The sequence below is a fragment of the Dunckerocampus dactyliophorus genome, chromosome 21, assembly GCF_027744805.1.
Source record: "Dunckerocampus dactyliophorus isolate RoL2022-P2 chromosome 21, RoL_Ddac_1.1, whole genome shotgun sequence".
NCBI lineage: Eukaryota > Metazoa > Chordata > Actinopteri > Syngnathiformes > Syngnathidae > Dunckerocampus > Dunckerocampus dactyliophorus.
The window spans coordinates 10,316,900-10,338,309 of record NC_072839.1 but is presented as its reverse complement, the minus strand read 5'-3'; positions in this window follow the sequence as shown (position 1 = coordinate 10,338,309).

Genomic DNA, 21,410 nt, shown 5'->3' with positions numbered 1-21,410 from the left:
CGTAAGAGCACCTCACATGCTTTGTGTGTGTGTGTGTGTGTGTGTGTGTTTCCTGCAGGTTTGTTAAGTACATTTCTGCTTTTCATTTGACACCCCAGCACATATCCACTCTGGGATGGTCTCCAAAATATGTAAAAAATGCTCACAGTCCTACTACTACAGTATTTATTTATTTTTATTTTTATTTTTTTTTATTTTTTTTTAGCATCCAGGAATGTTTTTGAGATATTTGTTTAAAATGAATTACACCCCAAACCAGCATACATTTAATTTGAGAACATTAGCCATCATAAATTGTTTCATAATATTTTACCTACTTTGGATTAATGCACTACATAACATAATCGTCAATAAATGACTATTTCAACTTAGTATTTATATTTGTTTTGGAATTGCTGTTTTTTTTTACAATGTTCCACACCAATTAACCCTACATTCATTAGTGATGGGACTCTTTAATTGTACATTTGCCATAAGATAGTGGTTATATTATATTGTATAATTTCAATTATAATAGACCTAAACCAGATGTATTTTTTGTTAATGCACATTTTACTCTTATTATAAATACTGTACATATATGTGTAAATTATTGGCCATATTTAGGATTATTTTATTTGTTTATATTAGACTATTTGACTATGCATGTTGTCAAAGAAGTTTGATTTCATGTCTAAAAAAAGGTACAAGATATTAGAAAAATAATTTTTAAAAATTGGTGATAAACCTACCAAATATATTACATTAAATAAAACTTGACTATATATATTTTTATATATTTATTTATATGTGTTATTACTGTTTATATTAGTTTATGTTCATTGTAATGTGTATAACTATGTACTGTATGTCATCAAAAAAGTAGTAGAATAATAAAAACATGTAAATATAAGTAAAAAAAAAATCTAAAAATCTATATAAATACAATGATAATAAAATCTAAGTATAAATATATAATAAATATGGACCATCGTCATCAGATTAAAAAATAATAAACTAATAAAATATAAATACTGTCTATACCGCAATACAATGACATTTATTTATTATTTATCTCGAGTGTGCACATTATATTAAAATTAATTGGCAGCCACAAGAAAAAAAATGCACCTGATTCAGGAATAATATATAGGATTAGTTTCCATGTAATAGATTCAACTAGTGCATATGCATTGCAGGTCAACATCATCAAATGATGTCCTGCAGCACTGATGCAGTGGTGCAGTGTGTGTGCGTGTGTGTGTGTGGGGGGGGGTTTACCACATATGCCCACTGGCTTTGCCTTGACCACACACACACACATACAGTATATTGTATTACCCATTGGGTGTAATTATTTTGCATTCTCTCTATGCGTGTTTGTCTTTGAGATCCTGACACCAAAGGTTCATGTGGGGGGGGTGATGCTTTGTGTTCACAACACACTGATGAACAGGTGGAGGTGTGGGGGGTGTCTAGAGAAAGGAGGCTTGGGTACTCACTTGGGTCAGAGGGGCCGCTGGTGGTGGACCTGCTGCTCATCCCCTCCCACTCAGCCTTTCTCCGTCGTTGGACAGCCAGCAGATCGTCCATCCTGGCGCTGCACACACACATTGCTTTCTTGTCCCTCGTCTTGCTGGAGGGGGAATACATCATGTCATGAGGTTGTAAGGTGGGGAGGAGGTGGAGGCAGAGAGTGCAAAGTAAAGTGAGACAGTGAGTGCAGCAGGGAGGCCAAGCGTACTCCAGGCCACGGTACTTTTGTGTAGCGTGACTCCGCCATGCTGCCATCGCTCTGTCCCAAAGGCATGATGGGAAGTCACGGCGGCGGTGGCGGCTTGAGAACATATGCACTCGTCACTCTACGCTTTTCAGGGAACATTTTTATCTCTTTTGCCACAAAAACGGAATGAAACCTTGTCAAAGGAATCTCAACTTGAGATCGGCACTCGGGGGAGAACTCGAGTGTGTCGGCAGCTATTAGCGTCAGTCGCCATTTCGGGGCTCGTCCCTGAGATTAACGAGAAGCGGGATGTCATTTTTTCCATGGGGGGCTGTCCCCTTGTCTATCCCAGCATGAGGAGGGACGGCCTTTTGCTCCAAAAGAGGGCAACAGGCTGGAGGATGCTCCGGACCTGTTGAGGCTGAGTGTATGGATTTGCAACTAGAGAAAGCATTTTTGGAGGTGAAATTGGACAGAGCAAAGAAGGCAAGGAGCAGGAATAATAATGTTAAAAAAAAAAAGACGGTGTGCCCTGAGGTCACGTGAAACACACACACACACGTACACACACTTCTTGGGCTGCTGTGGCATGTTTGGAGCGGTGCCTCGTCAGATTAGGGCCACGCTGGCTGTGTTTGATGGCCAACCTGGACAGACAAAGCCTGCCAGGCACAAACTGCTCAGGCACATGATGTCAGGGCACACACACACACACACACAAAAATTATCCTTCGCCAGACCAAAGAGACAGATGACACCCAGCATGAATCTAAAGCCAAATCTGTAAGCATCCACTGCGATCCAGCTGGCTAGCCCTAGGGTACCTGTCTCTGCGAAGTGGAATCAGCGTCACCCCCGTGAGCTGTCAAATTAGCTCACAGGGCTGGAAATGCTGAAGAGATTTGGCCCCTCGTTGGGTAAGAGCAAGAAGAGAAAGGGGGAGGAGAGGCTTCGTATTAAATGAACTTCCTTTTGGAGCAAAACGGTTAAAAGTCGGGCTGTAACGGTACGCCGTAGTCACCGTTCGTTACGCACTTCAGTTTGGTTTATTTATAAGGGATCAAATAGGGAAACATAAAATTGCATAGTTTTTTTGAAGCAGGTTCAACAATTTTTAAAGGGAAACACAAATAATAAATCATAATAAATAATCCAATGTTATATACGCATACAGTGTTGTGAAAAGTGTTTGCCCCCTTCCTGATTTCTTATTTTTTTGCATGTTTGTCACACTTAAGTGTTTCAGATCATCAAACAAATGTAAATATTAGTCAAATATTAGTTAATGACAACACAACGGAACACAAAATGCAGTTTTTAAATGAAACTTTTTATTAAGGAAGAAAAAAATCCAAACCTACATGACCCTGTGCGGAAAAGTGGTTGCCCCCTAAACCTAATAAGTGGTTGGGCCACCCTTAGCAGCAACAACTGCAATCAAGCGTTTGTGATAACTTGCAATGAGTCTCTTACAGCGCTGTGGAGGAATTTTGGCCCACTCATCTTCGCAGAATTGTTGTAATTCAGCCACACTGGAGGGTTTTCCAGCATGAAGCACCTTTTTAAGGTCATGCCACAGCATCTCAATAGGATTCAGGTCAGGACTTTGACTAGGCCACTCCAAAGTCTTCATTTTGTTTTTCTTCAGCCATTCAGAGGTGGACTTGCTGGTGTGTTTTGGATCATTGTCCTGCTGCAGAACCCAAGTTGGTTTCAACTTGACGTCACCAACAGATGGCCGGCCATTCTCCTTCAGGATTTTTTGGTAGACAGCAGAATTCATGGTTCCATTCATCACAGCAAGTCTTCCAGATCCTGAAGCAGCAAAAACAGCCCCAGACCATCACACGACCACCACCTTATTTTTCTGTTGTAATTATGTTCTTTTTCAGAAATGTTGGATTTCCCCACATTTCGGAGGTGATGATGACCATACATGCTGGACCTGGAGAAATAGCCAGGAAACCATTTGTCTTTTTCTACACAAAACAAGAACAAGTAGCTGGATGCCCAATATACCTTGACCGGGTTTGGAACCCAAAACCACCATGAAACTGCATGTGTGGCACTATGATACAATATAGATCAGGGGTAGCCACTGGTAGATCGCCAAGGTAGTTTGGGTAGATCGCGTAAACGTCACTTTGTAGTTGTATGTTATATGACATCAGTAAGCTGACATTAAGATTTGCATCGTCATCATACATCCTGATTCGCGCCTGCTCCCCTGCAGCGTTTCAAGGTGCACACGAAGATGCAACTTTCATCGTTATTATTGTGATTATGGATCATTTTAAACTCTTGTATATGTGTAATGTTTGATATCAAATGCTAACTGGATGTAATACATGAACTGTGTGCCCTCATGAACGTTACATAGCTAATTTGACTGACATATTACCAGTACTCAAGTTATGTACACAACTATTTAGGAGTTATGTGTAATTATCTTTACTTCCACATTGAAGTGAATTATGATAGCAACTTCTTTGATTACCTGTAAACTTTGAAAATGTGAACGTGAAATACTAATCATTAATATTTACAATAGAATTTCAGAGTTGACTGGTTACATTTTGTATATGTTATGTGTTTATTAGAAAGAGGTAGATCATTTTGACTTGTACTTGCAGGCTGAGAAAGTGCGTGCACTCCTGATATACATCGATAATGTACATAAATACCTACTCATATTTAAAAAAAATAAATACAGTAAATATATATACTTTCTATATTTATAGTAGTAGGTACATCTTTGGGACTTGGTCATTTTAAAAGTAGCTCGCAGGCTAAAAAAGTGTGAGCACCCCTGATATAGATGAATACACGGAAATAGTTGCCCCCCATTTAATTTTGATGTTTAAAGTCAGTTTTTACAAGAGCCACTGTTGATGTCTTTTGTGTTGTTAGTGTAATATAATAGGTTTTCGCCAGCAGAGGGTGCCACGCGCATTAGAAGCTGACGTCCTGTGGAAGACGAAGAAAAAGTTGAGACGTGTGCAGACACACACCGAAGGTGCCCACGAATAACCTATATTTCCTTGTTTTGTAGGTAAGATGACTTGTAAACCATATATAAGTAATAGACAGCAGTTGTAACAGTTAATAAATGCTTTAGAGTGGAACAGGTGTCAAGCTAAAAAGTGAATATGCACGTTAATGAGCTCGTTAGAGTGACGTTCCTCGTTGTGTACTGAAAATGGCGGACTCGTCGTCCGTGGCAATGTGTGAATGACCAAATTCTACGTGTATATTGTTAAGGGATGCACATGAGTCAGGTGAATACATGTACAGCCAAAACGTATGTCAAACAGAGTGAATATGTATTGTAATGTGATGCTTGTCTTCCTGTAAATACGAAGCTAAGTATAAGGCAAAGTTAGGCTAAAGAGCACATGTGCTGTGCTATGCTATTGCTAATTCATTCAAGAAGCTGTGACGGAAAAGTACGTTCCACATTTGAAAGTGAAGTTAAAGCTACACTATGTAATTTCTTAGTGGTCATAGAAAGTATAAAATACTTGGTGTTTATTTCATTCAGGGTGATTACAACGACAATACAGGAAAAGGGTATAGTGTTGGATATGGGTTTAGTTTAATACATACAATTCATGAGAGGAATGGAAAGAGGATAAAACAGTGATTGGAAGCAATGGTTAAAAACACTAACATTGTATTTTGAGTTCATTAAGGTATGTGCTCATTCAGGAACATGTGTATTGTGTTTTGTTGATTGTAACACTGAAAAGGTTTTGTCAGTACGTGATGAGACGTGTGCAGACACACATCGAAGGTGCCCATGAATAACCTATATTTTCTTGTTATGCAGCCTTTGCAAAAATAAATAGTCAAACCTGTCTTAGCGGCCACCTTTATAGAAGGGCCACCTGCCTATAGCAGCCACTGAAAAATCCCCCCCAGCATATTTACATGTTATAGACCCTGTGTATAGCAGTCACCTGTCCAACGCAGCCAGCAGCCACCCATTTTGTCTCCCTTGGTCAATATCTGACTGCATATAGCAGCCAAATAACCAACTCAAGTAGAAGCTTCATGCACGAAAAAGTTTTGTTTTTCAATCAATGAAGGCGTCGTGTGGGGACTTTAATTACTGAGTCCTAGCCCAGTCACAGTCATTCACAAGATCCACACAAACTGTCAGTTGTTCCACATAAAAAAGCCGTCTTCTTTTGAGCTTCTTTTGTAACTTTAAGAGCATTTGCACCAAAACATTACCGCAAAGTAGGCTGGGAACAGGACGTGCTCCCAGTGACGCTACAAAAAAAAAAAAAACATATGCTAGCATGCATGCGGCAGCGGGAGCAAAACTGAGTTTGGTTGTACTTAACTGAAGTATTTTATCAGTTATCAGTTCTTATTAAGCCTCTAGCTTCCTTTTAGTAAGTAAAAACCTTGGCTATAATTGCACTACATTGTCATGTAGACCTACAAAGTACACTTGGAAGAACAAGAGGTGAATAAATGTATTGCAACTGATGTAAAACTGATGAGGGGTAGGATTAAATAAGCTTTGCTTCTTCCTACTCCTTTTTGGGCATGCAAAATTGTGAATTGTACTATGTGATGTGCTACTGTTTGACTCATGCATGTTCAGGATTAAAACCATGAACCATGATAATAACAAGCCTAGTAGTGCTGTACAACTTTTATCAGCAGTCCGCAGTACCATCTACTGGTCAACATTATTATTATTATTTTTTTCCCTTTTTTTTCCTTATTTTTCCTCTACTGGTCAACATTCAAACTGGACACCAACCTGTCTATGGAGGCCACCTGTCTATAGCGGCCACTTTTGCAGACTCCCTCTAGTGGCCGCTATAGACAAGTTTGACTGTATGTTGCACAGGAGATGAGTTGGGTGTGGGGTGGGCAAGAGTAGGAGTTAGCAAGCTGGCCTTTCATAAATTCTCTTATTGTACTTTACAAGTTAATTCATTTATTTAAGTCTTCTTCCATTTTCTCTCACACCAGCAAGCAAAGCATCACTACCGATACAATATCATGAATGATCGCCCGCTGGCTAACTCAGTTGGTAGCACCACAGGTTATGGTGCAGGGGATTGGGGTTAAAATCCCGGGTAGGGTTACCTAACATGTCATATGGAGTGTTGCGGGCGTTGGCGTGAGGTGGGCAAAAAGAGTAGGAGTCCGCCAGCAGGCCTTTTTATTAGTTCTCTTATTGTACTTAAAAAAACTTCTTCCATTTTCTTTCCATTTGTCTTTATCTAGACAAAACAAGTACATGTAGCTGGATACCCAACGTTTCCATCACTTGTTGAGCGGCCCTGACCGGGATTTGAACCTACCGGGTTACTGGTACGAGGTGTATTGGTGACAATGTATTCGATGATATTTCTCCAGGTCCAGCATGAACTTGAGAACTTATAAAAGGACCTGCTGGTTACTCCTACGCCGAGTTTTTCAACTGTGATTTGAACCCTGAGCCCCTGCACCATAGCCTGTAATGGTAGTAACTGAGTTAGTCGGCTGGCGCGCAATGATGATATTGTATCGGTAGTGATGACTGCAATACGTACTGGACCTGGAGAAATTAGTTTTTTGACAAAACAACAGGGATTTGAACCCTGAGCCCCTGCACCGTAGCCTGCAGTTGTAGCAACTGAGTTAGCCGGCTGGCAATCACTCATGATATTGTATCGGTAGTGATGACTGCAATACGTAATGGACCTGTAGAAATGAGTTTTCGTAGTCATCACCTCCGATGCAACATCACCGATGCTTGCCGGCTGGCTAGCTCAACTGGTAGCACTGCAGGTTCAAGGTGCAGGGGATAGGGGTTCAAATCCCGGTCTGTAACTTTCGCGTTGCTTTCCCAGTTAGTGTGAGACAGAAAATGGAAGAAGAATTTTTTGCAAAGTTTTTTTTAAAGTACAGTAAGAGAACTTATAAAAGGGCCTGCTGGCTACTCCTACGCCTACCTACCCACCCCACGCCCTCGCCAACGCCCTCCCTCCCTCCCCCCACCCCGGCCCCACCCCCCTACGCCTTCGCCCACGGCGCCCCCTGTTAATCCTATACGCCTACTTCTCCTTTTATGTTGACTCCACCCAGCTGAACAGATCTCTGAGGCACTTAACCTTTAACCTTTCCCTGGATCATGTTGATACTTACCATAATTAATGCAGAGGGAGTGTCCCTACATATATTGTGCCACATTGATCGCCCACTGGGAGAGCAACTCCCTATCACATGTTAGGCGGCCCTGACCGGGATTTGAACCCCGATCTCCTGCACCATATACCGTGGTGCTACCAATTGAGTTAGCCAGCAGGCAAACGTTCATGATATTGTATCGGTAGTGACGACTACGATACATACTGGACCTGGAGAAGTTAGTTTTTTGACAAAACAACTGGGACTTGAACCCCGAACCCCTGCACCATAGTCCGCAGTGGTAGCAACTGAGTCAGTCGCTGGCAATCACACATTATTGTCATCGGTAGTGATGACTGCAATACGCACTGGACCTGGAGAAATTAGTTTTTTGACAAAACAACTGGGAATTGAACCCGAAGCCCCTGCACCATAGCCTGCAGTGGTATCAACTGAGTCAGCCAGCTGGCAAACATTCTTAATATTGTATCGGTAGTGATGACTGCAATACGTACTGGACCTGGCGAAATGAGTTTTTTGACAAAACAACTGGGATTTGAACCCCGAAACCCTGCACCATAGTCTGCAGTGGTAGCAACTGAGTTAGCCTTCTGGCGATCTTTTGTGATATTGTATCGGTAGTGATGACTGGACCTGGGGAAATTAGTTTTTTGACAAAACAACTGGGATTTGAACCCCGAGCCCCAGCACCATAGCCTGCAGTGGTATCAACTGAGTCAGCCAGCTGGCAAACATTCATAATATTGTATCGGTAGTGATGACTGCAATACGTACTGGACCTGGAGAAATTAGTTTTTTGACAAAACAACTGGGATTTGAACCCCAAGCCCCTGTACCATAGCATGCAGTGGTATCAACTGAGTCAGTCGCTGGCAGTCAAACGTGATATTGTATCGGTAGTGATGACTGCAATACGTACTGGACCTGGAGAAATTAGTTTTTTGACAAAAACAACTGGGATTTGAACCCTAAGCCCCTGCACCATAGCCTGCAGTGGTAGCAACTGAGTCAGTCGCTGGCAATCACACATGATTGTCATCGGTAGTGATGACTGCAATACGTACTGGACCTGGAGAAATTAGTTTTTTTACAAAACAACTGGGAATTGAACCCGAAGGCCCTGCACCATAGCCTGCAGTGGTATCAACTGAGTCAGCCAGCTGGCAAACATTCTTAATATTGTATCGGTAGTGATGACTGCAATACGTACTGGACCTGGCGAAATTAGTTTTTTGACAAAACAAGTGAGATTTGAACCCAGAGCCCCTGCACCATAGCCTGCAGTGGTATCAACTGAGTCAGCCGGCTGGCAAACATTCATAATATTGTATCGGTAGTGATGACTGCAATACGTACTGGACCTGGAGAAATTAGTTTTTTGACAAATCAACTGGGATTTCAACCCCGAGCCCCTGCACCATAGCCCGCAGGGGTATCAACTGAGTCAGCCGGCTGGCGAACATTCATAATATTGTATCGGTAGTGATGACTGGACCTGGGGAAATTAGTTTTTTGACAAAACAACTGGGATTTGAACCCAAAGCCCCTGCACCATAGCCTGCAGTGGTATCAACTGAGTCAGCCAGCTGGCAAACATTCTTAATATTGTATCGGTAGTGATGACTGCAATACGTACTGGACCTGGCGAAATGAGTTTTTTGACAAAACAACTGGGATTTGAACCCCGAAACCCTGCACCATAGTCTGCAGTGGTAGCAACTGAGTTAGCCTTCTGGCGATCTTTTGTGATATTGTATCGGTAGTGATGACTGGACCTGGAGAAATTAGTTTTTTGACAAAACAACTGGGATTTGAACCCCAAGCCCCTGTACCATAGCATGCAGTGGTATCAACTGAGTCAGTCGCTGGCAGTCAAACGTGATATTGTATCGGTAGTGATGACTGCAATACGTACTGGACCTGGAGAAATTAGTTTTTTGACAAAAACAACTGGGATTTGAACCCTAAACCCCTGCACCATAGCCTGCAGTGGTAGCAACTGAGTCAGTCGCTGGCAATCACACATGATTGTCATCGGTAGTGATGACTGCAATACGTACTGGACCTGGAGAAATTAGTTTTTTTACAAAACAACTGGGATTTGAACCCGAAGCCCCTGCACCATAGCCTGCAGTGGTATCAACTGAGTCAGCCGGCTGGCGATCAGTCATGATGTTGTATCGGTAGTTATGACTGGACCCGGAGAAATTAGTTTTTTGACAAAATAAGTGGGATTTGAACCCCGAGCCCATGCACCGTAGCCTGCAGTTGTAGCAATTGAGTTAGCCTTCTGGCGATGATTCATGATGTTGTTTCGGTAGTGATGACTGGACCTGGTGAAATTAGTTTTTTGACAAAAAAAGTGAGATTTGAACCCCAAGCACCTGCAGTGGTAGCAACTGAGTCAGCCGGCTGGCGATCACTCATGATATTGTATCGGTAGTGATGACTGGACCTGGGGAAATTAGTTTTTTGACAAAACAACTGGGATTTGAACCCCGAGCCCCAGCACCATAGCCTGCAGTGGTATCAACTGAGTCAGCCAGCTGGCAAACATTCATAATATTGTATCGGTAGTGATGACTGCAATACGTACTGGACCTGGAGAAATTAGTTTTTTGACAAAACAACTGGGATTTGAACCCCAAGCCCCTGTACCATAGCATGCAGTGGTATCAACTGAGTCAGTCGCTGGCAGTCAAACGTGATATTGTATCGGTAGTGATGACTGCAATACGTACTGGACCTGGAGAAATTAGTTTTTTGACAAAAACAACTGGGATTTGAACCCTAAACCCCTGCACCATAGCCTGCAGTGGTAGCAACTGAGTCAGTCGCTGGCAATCACACATGATTGTCATCGGTAGTGATGACTGCAATACGTACTGGACCTGGAGAAATTAGTTTTTTTACAAAACAACTGGGATTTGAACCCGAAGCCCCTGCACCATAGCCTGCAGTGGTATCAACTGAGTCAGCCGGCTGGCGATCAGTCATGATGTTGTATCGGTAGTTATGACTGGACCCGGAGAAATTAGTTTTTTGACAAAATAAGTGGGATTTGAACCCCGAGCCCATGCACCGTAGCCTGCAGTTGTAGCAATTGAGTCAGCCAGCTGGCGAACATTCATAATATTGTATCGGGATTTGAACCCCGAGCCCATGCACCGTAGCCTGCAGTTGTAGCAATTGAGTTAGCCTTCTGGCGACTTAATATTGTATCGGTAGTGATGACTGCAATACGTACTGGACCTGGCGAAATTAGTTTTTTGACAAATCAACTGGGATTTCAACCCCGAGCCCCTGCACCATAGCCCGCAGGGGTATCAACTGAGTCAGCCGGCTGGCGAACATTCATAATATTGTATCGGTAGTGATGACTGGACCTGGGGAAATTAGTTTTTTGACAAAACAACTGGGATTTGAACCCAAAGCCCCTGCACCATAGCCTGCAGTGGTATCAACTGAGTCAGCCAGCTGGCAAACATTCTTAATATTGTATCGGTAGTGATGACTGCAATACGTACTGGACCTGGCGAAATGAGTTTTTTGACAAAACAACTGGGATTTGAACCCCGAAACCCTGCACCATAGTCTGCAGTGGTAGCAACTGAGTTAGCCTTCTGGCGATCTTTTGTGATATTGTATCGGTAGTGATGACTGGACCTGGGGAAATTAGTTTTTTGACAAAACAACTGGGATTTGAACCCCGAGCCCCAGCACCATAGCCTGCAGTGGTATCAACTGAGTCAGCCAGCTGGCAAACATTCATAATATTGTATCGGTAGTGATGACTGCAATACGTACTGGACCTGGAGAAATTAGTTTTTTGACAAAACAACTGGGATTTGAACCCCAAGCCCCTGTACCATAGCATGCAGTGGTATCAACTGAGTCAGTCGCTGGCAGTCAAACGTGATATTGTATCGGTAGTGATGACTGCAATACGTACTGGACCTGGAGAAATTAGTTTTTTGACAAAAACAACTGGGATTTGAACCCTAAACCCCTGCACCATAGCCTGCAGTGGTAGCAACTGAGTCAGTCGCTGGCAATCACACATGATTGTCATCGGTAGTGATGACTGCAATACGTACTGGACCTGGAGAAATTAGTTTTTTTACAAAACAACTGGGATTTGAACCCGAAGCCCCTGCACCATAGCCTGCAGTGGTATCAACTGAGTCAGCCGGCTGGCGATCAGTCATGATGTTGTATCGGTAGTTATGACTGGACCCGGAGAAATTAGTTTTTTGACAAAATAAGTGGGATTTGAACCCCGAGCCCATGCACCGTAGCCTGCAGTTGTAGCAATTGAGTTAGCCTTCTGGCGATTATTCATGATGTTGTTTCGGTAGTGATGACTGGACCTGGTGAAATTAGTTTTTTGACAAAAAAAGTGAGATTTGAACCCCAAGCACCTGCAGTGGTAGCAACTGAGTCAGCCGGCTGGCGATCACTCATGATATTGTATCGGTAGTGATGACTGGACCTGGGGAAATTAGTTTTTTGACAAAACAACTGGGATTTGAACCCCGAGCCCCTGCACCATAGCCCGCAGTGGTATCAACTGAGTCAGCCAGCTGGCAAACATTCATAATATTGTATCGGTAGTGATGACTGCAATACGTACTGGACCTGGAGAAATTAGTTTTTTGACAAAACAAGTGGGATTTGAACCCCAAAGCCCCTGCACCGTAGCCTGCAGCTGTAGCAACTGAGTCAGTCGCTGGCAGTCAAACGTGATATTGTATCGGTAGTGATGACTGCAATACGTACTGGACCTGGAGAAATTAGTTTTTTGACAAAAACAACTGGGATTTGAACCCTAAGCCCCTGCACCATAGCCTGCAGTGGTAGCAACTGAGTCAGTCGCTGGCAATCACACATGATTGTCATCGGTAGTGATGACTGCAATACGTACTGGACCTGGAGAAATTAGTTTTTTTACAAAACAACTGGGATTTGAACCCGAAGCCCCTGCACCATAGCCTGCAGTGGTATCAACTGAGTCAGCCGGCTGGCGATCAGTCATGATGTTGTATCGGTAGTTATGACTGGACCCGGAGAAATTAGTTTTTTGACAAAATAAGTGGGATTTGAACCCCGAGCCCATGCACCGTAGCCTGCAGTTGTAGCAATTGAGTTAGCCTTCTGGCGATTATTCATGATGTTGTTTCGGTAGTGATGACTGGACCTGGTGAAATTAGTTTTTTGACAAAAAAAGTGAGATTTGAACCCCAAGCACCTGCAGTGGTAGCAACTGAGTCAGCCGGCTGGCGATCACTCATGATATTGTATCGGTAGTGATGACTGGACCTGGGGAAATTAGTTTTTTGACAAAACAACTGGGATTTGAACCCCGAGCCCCAGCACCATAGCCTGCAGTGGTATCAACTGAGTCAGCCAGCTGGCAAACATTCATAATATTGTATCGGTAGTGATGACTGCAATACGTACTGGACCTGGAGAAATTAGTTTTTTGACAAAACAACTGGGATTTGAACCCCAAGCCCCTGTACCATAGCATGCAGTGGTATCAACTGAGTCAGTCGCTGGCAGTCAAACGTGATATTGTATCGGTAGTGATGACTGCAATACGTACTGGACCTGGAGAAATTAGTTTTTTGACAAAAACAACTGGGATTTGAACCCTAAACCCCTGCACCATAGCCTGCAGTGGTAGCAACTGAGTCAGTCGCTGGCAATCACACATGATTGTCATCGGTAGTGATGACTGCAATACGTACTGGACCTGGAGAAATTAGTTTTTTTACAAAACAACTGGGATTTGAACCCGAAGCCCCTGCACCATAGCCTGCAGTGGTATCAACTGAGTCAGCCGGCTGGCGATCAGTCATGATGTTGTATCGGTAGTTATGACTGGACCCGGAGAAATTAGTTTTTTGACAAAATAAGTGGGATTTGAACCCCGAGCCCATGCACCGTAGCCTGCAGTTGTAGCAATTGAGTCAGCCAGCTGGCGAACATTCATAATATTGTATCGGGATTTGAACCCCGAGCCCATGCACCGTAGCCTGCAGTTGTAGCAATTGAGTTAGCCTTCTGGCGACTTAATATTGTATCGGTAGTGATGACTGCAATACGTACTGGACCTGGCGAAATTAGTTTTTTGACAAATCAACTGGGATTTCAACCCCGAGCCCCTGCACCATAGCCCGCAGGGGTATCAACTGAGTCAGCCGGCTGGCGAACATTCATAATATTGTATCGGTAGTGATGACTGGACCTGGGGAAATTAGTTTTTTGACAAAACAACTGGGATTTGAACCCAAAGCCCCTGCACCATAGCCTGCAGTGGTATCAACTGAGTCAGCCAGCTGGCAAACATTCTTAATATTGTATCGGTAGTGATGACTGCAATACGTACTGGACCTGGCGAAATGAGTTTTTTGACAAAACAACTGGGATTTGAACCCCGAAACCCTGCACCATAGTCTGCAGTGGTAGCAACTGAGTTAGCCTTCTGGCGATCTTTTGTGATATTGTATCGGTAGTGATGACTGGACCTGGGGAAATTAGTTTTTTGACAAAACAACTGGGATTTGAACCCCGAGCCCCAGCACCATAGCCTGCAGTGGTATCAACTGAGTCAGCCAGCTGGCAAACATTCATAATATTGTATCGGTAGTGATGACTGCAATACGTACTGGACCTGGAGAAATTAGTTTTTTGACAAAACAACTGGGATTTGAACCCCAAGCCCCTGTACCATAGCATGCAGTGGTATCAACTGAGTCAGTCGCTGGCAGTCAAACGTGATATTGTATCGGTAGTGATGACTGCAATACGTACTGGACCTGGAGAAATTAGTTTTTTGACAAAAACAACTGGGATTTGAACCCTAAACCCCTGCACCATAGCCTGCAGTGGTAGCAACTGAGTCAGTCGCTGGCAATCACACATGATTGTCATCGGTAGTGATGACTGCAATACGTACTGGACCTGGAGAAATTAGTTTTTTTACAAAACAACTGGGATTTGAACCCGAAGCCCCTGCACCATAGCCTGCAGTGGTATCAACTGAGTCAGCCGGCTGGCGATCAGTCATGATGTTGTATCGGTAGTTATGACTGGACCCGGAGAAATTAGTTTTTTGACAAAATAAGTGGGATTTGAACCCCGAGCCCATGCACCGTAGCCTGCAGTTGTAGCAATTGAGTTAGCCTTCTGGCGATTATTCATGATGTTGTTTCGGTAGTGATGACTGGACCTGGTGAAATTAGTTTTTTGACAAAAAAAGTGAGATTTGAACCCCAAGCACCTGCAGTGGTAGCAACTGAGTCAGCCGGCTGGCGATCACTCATGATATTGTATCGGTAGTGATGACTGGACCTGGGGAAATTAGTTTTTTGACAAAACAACTGGGATTTGAACCCCGAGCCCCTGCACCATAGCCCGCAGTGGTATCAACTGAGTCAGCCAGCTGGCAAAAATTCATAATATTGTATCGGTAGTGATGACTGCAATACGTACTGGACCTGGAGAAATTAGTTTTTTGACAAAACAAGTGGGATTTGAACCCCAAAGCCCCTGCACCGTAGCCTGCAGCTGTAGCAACTGAGTCAGTCGCTGGCAGTCAAACGTGATATTGTATCGGTAGTGATGACTGCAATACGTACTGGACCTGGAGAAATTAGTTTTTTGACAAAAACAACTGGGATTTGAACCCTAAGCCCCTGCACCATAGCCTGCAGTGGTAGCAACTGAGTCAGTCGCTGGCAATCACACATGATTGTCATCGGTAGTGATGACTGCAATACGTACTGGACCTGGAGAAATTAGTTTTTTTACAAAACAACTGGGATTTGAACCCGAAGCCCCTGCACCATAGCCTGCAGTGGTATCAACTGAGTCAGCCGGCTGGCGATCAGTCATGATGTTGTATCGGTAGTTATGACTGGACCCGGAGAAATTAGTTTTTTGACAAAATAAGTGGGATTTGAACCCCGAGCCCATGCACCGTAGCCTGCAGTTGTAGCAATTGAGTTAGCCTTCTGGCGATTATTCATGATGTTGTTTCGGTAGTGATGACTGGACCTGGTGAAATTAGTTTTTTGACAAAAAAAGTGAGATTTGAACCCCAAGCACCTGCAGTGGTAGCAACTGAGTCAGCCGGCTGGCGATCACTCATGATATTGTATCGGTAGTGATGACTGGACCTGGGGAAATTAGTTTTTTGACAAAACAACTGGGATTTGAACCCCGAGCCCCAGCACCATAGCCTGCAGTGGTATCAACTGAGTCAGCCAGCTGGCAAACATTCATAATATTGTATCGGTAGTGATGACTGCAATACGTACTGGACCTGGAGAAATTAGTTTTTTGACAAAACAACTGGGATTTGAACCCCAAGCCCCTGTACCATAGCATGCAGTGGTATCAACTGAGTCAGTCGCTGGCAGTCAAACGTGATATTGTATCGGTAGTGATGACTGCAATACGTACTGGACCTGGAGAAATTAGTTTTTTGACAAAAACAACTGGGATTTGAACCCTAAACCCCTGCACCATAGCCTGCAGTGGTAGCAACTGAGTCAGTCGCTGGCAATCACACATGATTGTCATCGGTAGTGATGACTGCAATACGTACTGGACCTGGAGAAATTAGTTTTTTTACAAAACAACTGGGATTTGAACCCGAAGCCCCTGCACCATAGCCTGCAGTGGTATCAACTGAGTCAGCCGGCTGGCGATCAGTCATGATGTTGTATCGGTAGTTATGACTGGACCCGGAGAAATTAGTTTTTTGACAAAATAAGTGGGATTTGAACCCCGAGCCCATGCACCGTAGCCTGCAGTTGTAGCAATTGAGTCAGCCAGCTGGCGAACATTCATAATATTGTATCGGGATTTGAACCCCGAGCCCATGCACCGTAGCCTGCAGTTGTAGCAATTGAGTTAGCCTTCTGGCGACTTAATATTGTATCGGTAGTGATGACTGCAATACGTACTGGACCTGGCGAAATTAGTTTTTTGACAAATCAACTGGGATTTCAACCCCGAGCCCCTGCACCATAGCCCGCAGGGGTATCAACTGAGTCAGCCGGCTGGCGAACATTCATAATATTGTATCGGTAGTGATGACTGGACCTGGGGAAATTAGTTTTTTGACAAAACAACTGGGATTTGAACCCAAAGCCCCTGCACCATAGCCTGCAGTGGTATCAACTGAGTCAGCCAGCTGGCAAACATTCTTAATATTGTATCGGTAGTGATGACTGCAATACGTACTGGACCTGGCGAAATGAGTTTTTTGACAAAACAACTGGGATTTGAACCCCGAAACCCTGCACCATAGTCTGCAGTGGTAGCAACTGAGTTAGCCTTCTGGCGATCTTTTGTGATATTGTATCGGTAGTGATGACTGGACCTGGGGAAATTAGTTTTTTGACAAAACAACTGGGATTTGAACCCCGAGCCCCAGCACCATAGCCTGCAGTGGTATCAACTGAGTCAGCCAGCTGGCAAACATTCATAATATTGTATCGGTAGTGATGACTGCAATACGTACTGGACCTGGAGAAATTAGTTTTTTGACAAAACAACTGGGATTTGAACCCCAAGCCCCTGTACCATAGCATGCAGTGGTATCAACTGAGTCAGTCGCTGGCAGTCAAACGTGATATTGTATCGGTAGTGATGACTGCAATACGTACTGGACCTGGAGAAATTAGTTTTTTGACAAAAACAACTGGGATTTGAACCCTAAACCCCTGCACCATAGCCTGCAGTGGTAGCAACTGAGTCAGTCGCTGGCAATCACACATGATTGTCATCGGTAGTGATGACTGCAATACGTACTGGACCTGGAGAAATTAGTTTTTTTACAAAACAACTGGGATTTGAACCCGAAGCCCCTGCACCATAGCCTGCAGTGGTATCAACTGAGTCAGCCGGCTGGCGATCAGTCATGATGTTGTATCGGTAGTTATGACTGGACCCGGAGAAATTAGTTTTTTGACAAAATAAGTGGGATTTGAACCCCGAGCCCATGCACCGTAGCCTGCAGTTGTAGCAATTGAGTTAGCCTTCTGGCGATTATTCATGATGTTGTTTCGGTAGTGATGACTGGACCTGGTGAAATTAGTTTTTTGACAAAAAAAGTGAGATTTGAACCCCAAGCACCTGCAGTGGTAGCAACTGAGTCAGCCGGCTGGCGATCACTCATGATATTGTATCGGTAGTGATGACTGGACCTGGGGAAATTAGTTTTTTGACAAAACAACTGGGATTTGAACCCCGAGCCCCTGCACCATAGCCCGCAGTGGTATCAACTGAGTCAGCCAGCTGGCAAAAATTCATAATATTGTATCGGTAGTGATGACTGCAATACGTACTGGACCTGGAGAAATTAGTTTTTTGACAAAACAAGTGGGATTTGAACCCCAAAGCCCCTGCACCGTAGCCTGCAGCTGTAGCAACTGAGTCAGTCGCTGGCAGTCAAACGTGATATTGTATCGGTAGTGATGACTGCAATACGTACTGGACCTGGAGAAATTAGTTTTTTGACAAAAACAACTGGGATTTGAACCCTAAGCCCCTGCACCATAGCCTGCAGTGGTAGCAACTGAGTCAGTCGCTGGCAATCACACATGATTGTCATCGGTAGTGATGACTGCAATACGTACTGGACCTGGAGAAATTAGTTTTTTTACAAAACAACTGGGATTTGAACCCGAAGCCCCTGCACCATAGCCTGCAGTGGTATCAACTGAGTCAGCCGGCTGGCGATCAGTCATGATGTTGTATCGGTAGTTATGACTGGACCCGGAGAAATTAGTTTTTTGACAAAATAAGTGGGATTTGAACCCCGAGCCCATGCACCGTAGCCTGCAGTTGTAGCAATTGAGTTAGCCTTCTGGCGATTATTCATGATGTTGTTTCGGTAGTGATGACTGGACCTGGTGAAATTAGTTTTTTGACAAAAAAAGTGAGATTTGAACCCCAAGCACCTGCAGTGGTAGCAACTGAGTCAGCCGGCTGGCGATCACTCATGATATTGTATCGGTAGTGATGACTGGACCTGGGGAAATTAGTTTTTTGACAAAACAACTGGGATTTGAACCCCGAGCCCCTGCACCATAGCCCGCAGTGGTATCAACTGAGTCAGCCAGCTGGCAAACATTCATAATATTGTATCGGTAGTGATGACTGCAATACGTACTGGACCTGGAGAAATTAGTTTTTTGACAAAACAAGTGGGATTTGAACCCCAAAGCCCCTGCACCGTAGCCTGCAGCTGTAGCAACTGAGTCAGTCGCTGGCAGTCAAACGTGATATTGTATCGGTAGTGATGACTGCAATACGTACTGGACCTGGAGAAATTAGTTTTTTGACAAAAACAACTGGGATTTGAACCCTAAGCCCCTGCACCATAGCCTGCAGTGGTAGCAACTGAGTCAGTCGCTGGCAATCACACATGATTGTCATCGGTAGTGATGACTGCAATACGTACTGGACCTGGAGAAATTAGTTTTTTTACAAAACAACTGGGATTTGAACCCGAAGCCCCTGCACCATAGCCTGCAGTGGTATCAACTGAGTCAGCCAGCTGGCAAACATTCATAATATTGTATCGGTAGTGATGACTGCAATACGTACTGGACCTGGCGAAATTAGTTTTTTGACAAAACAAGTGAGATTTGAACCCAGAGCCCCTGCACCATAGCCTGCAGTGGTATCAACTGAGTCAGCCGGCTGGCGAACATTCATAATATTGTATCGGTAGTGATGACTGCAATACGTACTGGACCTGGAGAAATTAGGTTTTTGACAAATCAACTGGGATTTGAACCCCGAGCCCCTGCACCATAGCCTGCAGTGGTAGCAACTGAGTCAGCCGGCTGGCGAACATTCATAATATTGTATCGGTAGTGACGACTACGATACATACTGGACCTGGAGAAATTAGTTTTTTGACAAAACAAGTGGGATTTGAACCCCAAGCCCCTCTCCCATAGCCTGCAGTGGTATCAACTGAGTCAATCGCTGGCGATCACTCATGATATTGTATAGGTCGTGATGACTGCAATACGTACTGGACCTGGAGAAATTATTTTTTTGACAAAACAACTGGGATTTGAACCCCAAGCCCCTGTACCATAGCCTGCAGTGGTATCAACTGAGTCAGCCAGCTGGCGAACATTCATAATATTGTATCGGGATTTGAACCCCGAGCCCATGCACCGTAGCCTGCAGTTGTAGCAATTGAGTTAGCCTTCTGGCGATTATTCATGATGTTGTTTCGGTAGTGATGACTGGACCTGGTGAAATTAGTTTTTTGACAAAAAAAGTGAGATTTGAACCCCAAGCACCTGCAGTGGTAGCAACTGAGTCAGCCGGCTGGCGATCACTCATGATATTGTATCGGTAGTGATGACTGGTAGTGATGACTGCAATACGTACTGGACCTGGCGAAATTAGTTTTTTGACAAAACAAGTGAGATTTGAACCCAGAGCCCCTGCACCATAGCCTGCAGTGGTATCAACTGAGTCAGCCGGCTGGCGAACATTCATAATATTGTATCGGTAGTGATGACTGCAATACGTACTGGACCTGGAGAAATTAGTTTTTTGACAAATCAACTGGGATTTGAACCCCGAGCCCCTGCATCATAGCCTGCAGTGGTAGCAACTGAGTCAGCCGGCTGGCGAACATTCATAATATTGTATCGGTAGTGACGACTACGATACATACTGGACCTGGAGAAATTAGTTTTTTGACAAAACAAGTGGGATTTGAACCCCAAGCCCCTCTCCCATAGCCTGCAGTGGTATCAACTGAGTCAATCGCTGGCGATCACTCATCATATTGTATAGGTCGTGATGACTGCAATACGTACTGGACCTGGAGAAATTATTTTTTTGACAAAACAACTGGGATTTGAACCCCAAGCCCCTGTACCATAGCCTGCAGTGGTATCAACTGAGTCAGCCAGCTGGCGAACATTCATAATATTGTATCGGGATTTGAACCCCGAGCCCATGCACCGTAGCCTGCAGTTGTAGCAATTGAGTTAGCCTTCTGGCGACTTAATATTGTATCGGTAGTGATGACTGCAATACGTACTGGACCTGGCGAAATTAGTTTTTTGACAAAACAAGTGAGATTTGAACCCAGAGCCCCTGCACCATAGCCTGCAGTGGTATCAACTGAGTCAGCCAGCTGGCAAACATTCATAATATTGTATCGGTAGTGATGACTGCAATACGTACTGGACCTGGAGAAATTAGTTTTTTGACAAATCAACTGGGATTTGAACCCCGAGCCCCTGTACCATAGCCTGCAGTGGTAGCAACTGAGTCAGCCGGCTGGCGATCAGTCATGATGTTGTATCGGTAGTTATGACTGGACCCGGAGAAATTAGTTTTTTGACAAAATAAGTGGGATTTGAACCCCGAGCCCATGCACCGTAGCCTGCAGTTGTAGCAATTGAGTTAGCCTTCTGGCGATTATTCATGATGTTGTTTCGGTAGTGATGACTGGACCTGGTGAAATTAGTTTTTTGACAAAAAAAGTGAGATTTGA